The 10303-nt window shown below is 38.2% G+C and overlaps 1 pseudogene; it reads right to left on the bottom strand.

Annotated features, from left to right (window-relative positions):
- Positions 1 to 1245: 1245 nt before the first annotated feature.
- On the bottom strand, positions 1246 to 6520 carry LOC140712654 (putative zinc finger protein 705EP; annotated as a pseudogene).
- Positions 6521 to 10303: the final 3783 nt, after the last annotated feature.

The raw sequence follows: 10303 nt of genomic DNA, 5'->3' as shown, positions 1-10303 counted from the left end.
GTTTCTCCACAGTGATTTTCAAGTTTGATAGCTTCTCAATGTGAGAAACTTAATGTCAACTAAGAAATGAATTACCACTTAAGAATCTTCTCCTTTCAAGATGCTAGCTGTGTTTTGTCCAGTGTGAAATCTCACATGTGCCACAAGCGTTACTCTGTGAAGAAAGGATTTCTCATGATTTTTCTTTTTTTTTTTTTTTTTTTTGAGATGGAGTCTCGCTCTGTCGCTCAGGCTGGAGTGCGGTGGCTGGATCTCGGCTCACTGCAAGCTCCGCCTCCCGGGTTTACACCATTCTCCTGCCTCAGCCTCCCGAGTAGCTGGGACTACAGGCGCCTGCCACCTCGCCCGGCTAGCTTTTTAGTATTTTTTAGTAGAGACGGGGTTTCACCATGTTAGCCAGGATGGTCTCGATCTCCTGACCTCGTGATCCACCCGTCTCGGCCTCCTAAAGTGCTGGGATTACAGGCTTGAGCCACCGCACCCGGCCGATTTTTCAAGACATAACTTCTCCAGTAAGAAGTGTTTGGTATTCCAAGAGAATTCATTGCCCTTGGAAAGACTTTCCCTTCTTATTTAGCTTATAAAGGATTTCCTCTCTTATTTTCCATTTTAGCAGCATTTTATCACTGTGTTTTCTTGTGAACATCAAGCCTAGTGCTTGGCTGAATGTTTATTCACAGAAAATACAAATAAAGGGTTCATCCAAGTAAAGTTTTCTTATGTTAGTGGACAACAAATTGCACATAAAAACATTTTCACACTGAATGCAGAGCTAGAGATTCTCTACCTGAAAGTCCCACATGTTTTAAGTTATTAAAACTGTTGCTGAAGACTTTTAGTTTATTATGTTGACAGTTTCAGCTCTCTCGTGTCATTTATGATCAGATCACTAACAAGTCTTTGGTACATACATGTCGTACAATTTCTCTTCCATATGAATTTATTGATGTGGACTGAAGAATAAAGGTAACCGAAGTAACGTCCATGTTGATTATAGTAATTCTTCAAAATGTGAGTCCTTTGGCATGTTTAGATGTTACAACTACAGCTGAAGTCTCTTCCATATTCCTTACATTCGTCATTCCTAACACCATGTCATCTAAAGTCAGAATATGTTCTGAAGACATTTATCATTTTCTCTCCAGGGTGACTTTTCTGATGTTATTTAAGATTAGTACACTGGCTGAAGGCTTTCCCACATAAATGGCATTCATATGGCTTTTCTCCAGTGCATGTTCTCTCATATCATCTAAGGTCAGAAGATAGACTAAAGGCTTTCCCACATAGAAGACAAGTATGTGGTTTCTCTTCAGTGTGAATTCTTGCGTGTCCTCTAAAGCCAGAGCTTTGACTAAAGACTTTCCCACTTTTATCACATTCATAACGCTTTTATTCAAGGTGAGTTCTCTCATGTCTTCGAAGGTTAAAGGATTGAATAAAACCTTTCCCACACTGATGACACTTACACGGTCTCTCTCCCGTGTGAGTTTTCTCATGTCTTCTAAGGTGAGAACACTGAGTGAAGGATTTTCCACATAGATGACATGCATATGGCCTCTCTCCAGTGTGAGTCATCTTGTGCCATCTAAGGTGAAAGCAATTAGTATAGGCCTTTTCACATATATTACCTTGATATGATTTACCTTCAGTATGAATTTGTTTATGTGGTTTAGGGGACAACTGATTACTAAGGGATTTTCCACACTGTTTGCTGACGTAGGGTTTCTTTCCACTCTGAGTTAACAAACACTGCGTCATTGTGGAACTGTGAGTGCAATCTTCTCCCAAATCATTACATTCAAAGGGATCCTCCAGAATGAGAGAGTTCTCCTTTAGGGACAAAGATTAAAAGCTCTTATTGATTTACCGACATACATCTATACGTTCATTTCACCACCTTTGAATCCTAGACCAACCATTCAGTGGTAGAGTCCAGTTGAAATCTTTCCAATGTTACTTGTGTGAAAGGAAGTTAAATGTTGGCACCCCAAACTCATTTAACCAAAGGGAAAAATCAAGCTGAGAACAGGGTGACACAAACTTACCTCCCCCTTCTGGTTCCTAAATAATATGGCTACAAGATGAAAAGCTACTTGCCTCCCCCGTATTTTGCCCACAAGGAAATTCCTCATGAGCTGTTAAAGTTACACCGTGGCAATGCAAACTGATAGCTTGTCTTTACAGGCGCAGTCATCCCCAGTTCACCAGACACAAATGCATATCCGATTGTTTTCCTGCCCCATTTTGCCTATGTTGTCTTATATAAAATGCAGCTCTCCTGCATTATTCCTCTGCCTCATTTGTTTATGTCATCTCATGCAAAAAATCCAGATTCACTGAGCCAGAAAAATGTACGAATTACTATTTTTTTCTACCCACCTTTTACATGAAAATTGTGTACTTCTCAATATCCCACCCTTTCCCCTTTTAAATTTAGGGAAAATCATCTTTGGAGAAAGGCATACACCTGTCCCCCAGGTGCATGTCCTTAACTCTGGCAAATAAATCTCCTAAAATGATTGAGACTTGTCTCGTCATTTTTCTCGATTGACACTTGCATACACATTATCTCCTGCAGACACAGATATTTTCTCTTTTATAAGATCCCAACTGCAGAGTTATTCTATTAATTGTGATGATATCAATATCTTTCAAAGTCTGAGCATGAGCAATGTATATGCACTTGTTCTATTTTAAAGATCTCATGTTATGGTTTAGAACACAGGTCACTTTATTCACTGAATTCAAACTATCAAATTTTTTTTTGCTTAGAAAGCACTTAATGCCAGCCTAATTACACTCAGGTGACTGTGCGTCATTACTAACTTAACCCATTACCAGGTCTTTAACTTAGATGGCTGGTGTACACAGCTATAAAACTCACCATTGTCATACCGGTGGATGCGTCTTTTCTGATAGGATGCATGAATATCGTGTGTTTTTTCTTAAGGGCACTTTCCTTGTCTGAAATAATTGAAAAATAAATTGTTACCTTGGTATTATGGTAATAAAATTGTTTGAAAAACCCCAAGGCCCTTTTACTTTTTTTCAAAAATTGACACTTAGATGTGGCAAATGTGTCAAATGAAGAAAATACTTCAATAGAAGAAACAGATTGTACAGCGTCAGCAATTAGAAAGTGCTTTAAAATTAAAATGTGAAAAGAGATAAAATGGAGATGAGATATCAGGCAGGTAAATAGAGGGATAGTCTTCACAGGGGTATCGGGAAAAGAGTCAGCATGTGACAGTTTAACCCCAACAAGTACATGAATTATCCTTTTCCCAAAAGTAAAAGAAAAGGCAAGAGGACACAAGAGTAGCATCTGACATATGAACAAAATGATAATAACATCTAAGGAATTCTGCTCCAGTAACTTAACCTATATTTTAGAAATTACCACTCATTTAATAAAACCGCTAATTAATATTTGACTGATATTGTTCATTGACGAAGCACCTCCTCCTATTAGAGCACAGGACCCTGTTGCTTAACCAGATTCTAGCCTTGGAGAAATTCTCTTTCTTCCTGCCAGAGCTCTTTTCCTTGCTCCAGCTGCAAAGTTATGTAGGATTTGCTTCTCTACCCTGTAAGTGGAAACAGTACATGTGTTTTGAGTTCACTGTCAATAAATGTGCATTATCACCAACTGTAAGGCAGGCTACCGAGGAAGAATAAAAACAGTGAAGGTCAGCTCAGGCCACAAGACCTAGAACACAGAAAACTCCCCAGGATTTTTCTGACCCAACGTGAGACTAGAAAATAAATCCAAACGAAAGGTCCATCAGGAAAAGGAAATTCAAAACAGTCAGGACCTATGAATGCTGAGTCCATGCCTAAGTTCCAAGACACAATGCATAACACACAGTCTTTTCAGAAAGAGATTAATTAAACCTCTGCACAGTATGTTTATTATTATTCTCATGCAGAACAAAAAAAACATTCGATTTACAAAAATAATTGGTGTTCTATACAGAAAAGATATTGCTATTGTTTTCACTAATTGGTCTCAGCCTAAGCATAGTGACTGAAGCAGAAGAGTTATTTAGAAAATATTTAATTTAATACATTGAAAATATTCATTAAGTTCCCAGGTCTGTTCTGAGTATTAGAGACTGAGTACCAAGGAAACCATGAAATCCCTGTCAAGATTACATTCTAATTGCGTGACACACTAAATAAAACAAAACAAAACAAAATAAAATAAAATAAAGATATTTCTTTAGACAGATTTAGAGAGCTCAAACTTTTTTCAGATAAGATCTGTGAGAGAATCAGAGAAGAGATTAGAGTGAGATATGGGGAAGCTGTTCCAACACTTATCGGATGAATGAGTCAATGTGTGTCTACATACGTATGTGAATGTTGAGGGACTCACCGAGGGACACCAGGTGACATACGTTTTCCAGCATTACATCTCTGTACAGCCTTCTCTCGGATGTGTCCATCATGGCCCACTCTTCCTGGGTGAAGTCAATAGCTACATCTTCAAAAGTCACTTTGTTCTAAAACATCAGACATTTTAGTTTAGACAGAGAATCCCTTTTAATGTCCAGAGGAGGAAGGCTGAGATGACATAGGTAGGAGCTGGGTATGCAGAACACTCAGTGTTTTAGGTTCCAGCCAGTTCATTCTCAATACTAAACTGGTATCTGCCTTTCAGATTCACTCACAGAGACATACCACTCTTAATCCATTAAACTTTCCTATGAAGAAATATCGCATGAGATGTGGCATAATATAGCCCAGATATTTTTCAGTAATGTGGTAATCACCTGTACATAATTGATTATAAAATTTTCACTTGAACCTTCATAAATAAAACAAATTTACCATGAATTTCAAGTAAATTACAGATTTGTCACAAGGCAAATAACCATGATTTACTACTTTTTAAACATGACTGTGATTAAATGAATTATTTCTCTAGATAAACCACAGGTTTCTCACCAATCAAATGGTTAAAAGACCTATTGTGTGTTTTGAATAATCTAAAGAAGCAATAGAAAACATGTTTCCTATCTAGCAAATATTTATTAAATACAGGTCATTGGTCCCTTATTCATTAAAAAGTTAGAAAGTGATGAACCAGACTCCAGCATTCTTCAGAACTGAACAAGTTTTACGCAGAATATAGGATTCAATTCATACATATAGTCACTCTAATGTTATGTAATTCAGGTGTTCATGACAAGGCTTAAAGACAGTCCAGCCGCACAAGACAAGACCGCTGAGGCTGCTATACTGAGGAAGTCTTAGTCTGATGATTCCTGTCATATGAAGCCTCCTGTTCTCAACTTTCTCTGGGCAATCCAAACATCAGTTATCACTGCCTCTCTTTTAACTTTACCTTGTCACTTGGCTTGTACAAGGATAAAAAGGCCTCTTTACTGTTTTGTCTTTTTCTAACCAGCCCTTATAGAGCATTTCCACAGAACCCTAAATTGTACTATATCTACTATATTCCTTCTCCTGAGTGTGCAACCATAATTAAGTAATTGTATTTCTTATATGTTACTTTCAGTTACCAGAAGGCAAAAAGGTTAATTATCAAAAGGCAAAACGAATGGGGATAAGAATAATAATGACTTCTTTAGTTGTCCTTTTGCAAAGTTTTTAAAAGCATAAATATATTTTATCAACCTCTCCTTTTTCCTCAACACTGTGCAACTCTTGCCCAAGGCCTATCACACGGGATTTATTGAACTCAGCTGCTAGAACATCAGCCTCATTATTGGGCTGTGATCTTCTGCTCTTCACGCATCTCTATTGCCTGCATTCATCACAATCCTAAGTCTATTTCAGCCAATGGTACAGTTAATGGGTCCATTATTTCCCTATGAGGTTATAGGATGGATAGAAGAAAAAGAAATACATAAATGAGACCTCCATGTCTTTTCTTGTAAATAGCCTGCATAGGGGCTGGAATAAAGTAGTGTAATATTAGAAATTATATTGATAATTTAGGAATCTTTGACACATGATACCCAACCTAGAGTCCTGAGAAAACTTAATTGGAGGCCAGATACCTGAAAGTCTCCTGATTGCATTTGGAACACCCAGGCTGGGTGGATTTTGCATCATAAAAACAAACAAAAAAAGAATAAAAATGAAACACCCATGCAAACTGGAGAAAACTGCCCATTTGCCAGCAATATGGGTATAATTTCAGTAGAAAGAGCCATCCCCCACTCACTAGTGAATGCATTGTCAAGAACTCAGTTTCTCTCTGTCTTCTTCTGGATTTCCACTTGCAGACACTTCAGGCACTAAGAAAAGCTGAGGTTAGAGAGAGAACATGTGAGACACCAGCCTTGTACATAATTTTCAGACCAACCTGTGATGAAAAGCCAGACCTTCACTGAAGGGTGACGCCACCTGCACCACAGCCTGACCAACAGACACAAACACACAGAGGCCTCTCCTCTTTTCCCACGGTCAAAATTAGGAAGCCTATGACTATGGTTTCTGACAAAGAAGGAACACAGATATCTTGTGAATGAGAACATCAAAAGCACTAGGTTTTGTATGTTAATTGACACAAGTCCAGATATTCAATTCCCTCACTGATTTTAAAACACAGGGATTCCTGACTCCGCCTACATGTGGAATATGATTTCTACCTGTAGATAAACACTGTGGGATTTCTCAGATTTTATTATCCCAGCTTTATGCCCTAGCAATGTTTCTCCAACACCAATCACAGCCTTCTGAAACCTTACTGCACTTTTACTTTCTCTCAATTTTAACTTTTGTATTTCCCCTTGGAACTCAGAAATCAGTCAAGTAAGAATCTGTTTTAGGGTCAAGTGCGGTTGCTCTCACCTGTAATCCCAGCACTTTGGGAGGCCAAGGCAGGTGGATCACCTGAGGTCAGGAGTTCGAGACCAGCCTGGCCAAAATGGTGAAACTCCATTTCTACTAAAAATACACAAATTAGCTGGGCATGGTGGTGTTTGCCTGTAATCCCAGCTACTCAGGAGGCTGAAGCAGGAGAATTGCTTGAACCCAGGAGGCAATTACAGTGAGCCGAGATCCTAACACTGCACTCCAGCCAGGGCGACAGAGCAAGACTCTGTATCTCACACACACACACACACACACACACACACACACACACACACACAAAATCTGTTTTAGGATGGGGATAATCAACTCAGGAATTTATTTCACTTGGAGGGTCAACACTCCCATCCTGCTGATCTAGCCCTTAAAATCCCCCACATCAGAAATTCGCAGCAGTACCCTGCGTCATGGTGTTTCTGTCCTGTGTATACAGTCACAATCCTCTAGGTTGCTCAGAAAATACAAAATGACTTAGGGCTGAGAGAAATTTAGCAGCTCAATCTGATATTTTACTAAGGTGGTATCTAAAATTCTTGCAATCATGGTTTATATTAGTCTTTGTTAGCTGTAATATCTCTGATTATCATGATACATATTTGCTGAGAAATACTGATGTCCATGTGTATATTCATACATAGATATGTAGGTATATAGATGGATATGTTTATATGAACGCATGTGTTTGAGACGGGGGAAAACATGCATGTATTATTTCCCTGCTAAAAATATAAAAATAATTAAATATATTTTATGTACAAATGATAATTCTGTGTCATAAACAAAAAAAATAACTGACCCATTTGTACATGAAGTCCAGGAAAAATAAAAAGGGTAACTTTGTATTAATTGTGACATTGTGCTTACAGATATACACAAATTTCCTTATTTAACCCTTATAATAACCCTGCTGATTATAGTTTATTTACCAGTTTAATAAATGATCAACAGAGTTTGACAAATACGACAAAATTACAAAACTAGAAAATGACACAGCAATACTTTTAATTATATTCTGCCTTGTCACTGCCTCTTCTTGCTTTTTTACAAAATTACTCCCCTAACCAAGGTTCTCTATGATTCTGGGGACTCCAGGATTTAGACCCCAGTTCCCAAACTTCACTGTGTCTATTTTTACTGACACATTTTAATGCACATTTACAGACTTCAACAAGCACTTTTCAATATCAACTTTTTTCTTATTCCTTGGACTATTTCCTACATCTGTTCATCGAGACTCCAGTAACATATGACTCCATCTGCCTGTCCCTTCCATGAATGTACCTGACAGTGCATGTATTATGTAGTCTATAATTCAAGCAGAACAGATATTTCTTCAAAACACTAAGGTATTAGAGAATGCCTACAAAGCTCCAGTGAAACCAGCTGTAACCCTTACTATTATTACCATGTAAACTCTTCCTCGAATATCAAAATAAGATTTGGACTTTAGAGAATATCTGTGTGTGATTATAACCCAAACATGAACTAAAAGTAATTTAAATGGTCATATACAGACTGTGCCAGGGACAAAAAAGGACAAATATTATAAGAAAATTAAAGCACACTTATTTCCTAAAGGACTCTTGTGTGGAATCTATAAAAACTATTTGAAGATATAGAGATTAAATATATTTCAAAACACATACATACACAAGCAATCTTTAGGATAAATTTTTTAAAACTTATGTTATGGGTCTAAAATTTTCATTAATTCATGGAAAAAATGTATTGACAAACTTCTCACCAGAGCAGGAATAACAACTTACTTATTTGGTGACTTCAAGATGAGAGCCTGCACAGCTTAGTATCTCCCTCCATATCTCTCTCTCTCTCTCTTTCTCTCTCCTTTTTTGTTTTTTGACAGAGTTTCGCTTTTGTTGCCCAGGCTGGAGTGCAATGGTGAAATCTCAGCTCACTGCAACCTCCACCTCCCAGGTTCAAGCTATTCTCCTGCCTCAGCCTTCCAAGTAGCTGGGATGACAGGCGTGCGCCACCACGCTTGGATAATTTTGTATTTTCAGTCGAGACGGGGTTTCTCCATTTTGTTCAGGCTGGTCTGGAATTCCTGACCTCAGGTAATCCACCTGCCTCAGCCTCTCAAAGTGCTGGGATTACAGGCGTGAGCCACAGCGCCCGGCCCAGATCTCTTAAAAAGTCATGAGGAAGGAGCCATTCTGCATCTTCATTATTCCCTTAATATTTTAAGGACACCCATAACAATTAAGAGGCTGACTTGTGACTTCCTAGCCCTTTCAGGGCTATTTAGGCACACCTTAGTGAAGTATTAGGAATGCAGTATTAGGTCTCAAGTTCCTGGACACCAAAACCATGTTCTCCAACAGATCTTCAGTAAAAATAGCTGATGTCTATATTCTTTTGCCTGTCCTTTCCCTTCCTTTTAATTCAGAACTGCGGTCTTGAAAAGTGCTATTATTTAGTAGATTCTCTCAATTCTCAACACCAGCACTATACAGTGTTGAGTAACATCTCAGGTGCTAGGGAAACAGCAGCTGACATTCTAGCAATGCACAAATAGAAAAGCAAAGGTCACTACAGAGTAAAAGAGAATAGATTTTTTAAAAGTATGAAACCAAAACGAATATATATCAGATGGCCGGGCGCGGTGGCTGAAGCCTGTAATCCCAGCACTTTGGGAGGCCGAGACGGGCGGATCACGAGGTCAGGAGATCGAGACCATCCTGGCTAACCCGGTGAAACCCCGTCTCTACTAAAAAATACAAAAATCTAGCCGGGCGAGGTGGCGGGCGCCTGTAGTCCCAGCTACTCGGGAGGCTGAGGCAGGAGAATGGCGTGAACCCGGGAGGCGGAGCTTGCAGTGAGCTGAGATCCGGCCACTGCACTCCAGCCTGGGCGACAGAGCGAAACTCCGCCTCAAAAAAAAAAAAAAAAAAAAAAAAAAAAGAAAAGAATATATATCAGATTACCCTATAAATGGAAAATCCTATTATCTTGACTGGATTGCAAGTCAAAACCTCTCATGGCTTCCAACATCCAATATATTCAAAGTAGTTCAGAAATGGTGAAAGTGGAATGGAATTTAAAATTATTCTAAGGTTGTATGTGTGAAAGCACTATGCCTTGAAACAAAATACTTATTTTTAAAGTGCATAATGAACACTGCATAAAAAGTTTGTGTAACAAGAGAGAGAAAAAATCTCACATTTTTAAAAAAGGAATATGCAACATATTTACATATAATAAAATAAAATTAAACTAAAATAACAGTAATGGAAGACACAATCTGACCTCTGAAAATCAAGGGAGAAATCTCTTTTAAACAAACTTGGCACAATTTTTAAAGTAAGTTATGAAAAATAATAACACCTGAATATAGTATGTAAAAGTACCAACACAATAAAGCTAAAACAATATCCGTGGAAAAATTATTTGCTGTACATTATTTTTAAAAAATGATTTAAGTACTTTCCTCAAGAAG

The sequence above is a fragment of the Chlorocebus sabaeus genome, chromosome 10 (assembly GCF_047675955.1).
Source record: "Chlorocebus sabaeus isolate Y175 chromosome 10, mChlSab1.0.hap1, whole genome shotgun sequence".
Taxonomy (NCBI): Eukaryota; Metazoa; Chordata; class Mammalia; order Primates; family Cercopithecidae; genus Chlorocebus; species Chlorocebus sabaeus.
This window is presented reverse-complemented; position numbering and strand designations above follow the sequence as displayed.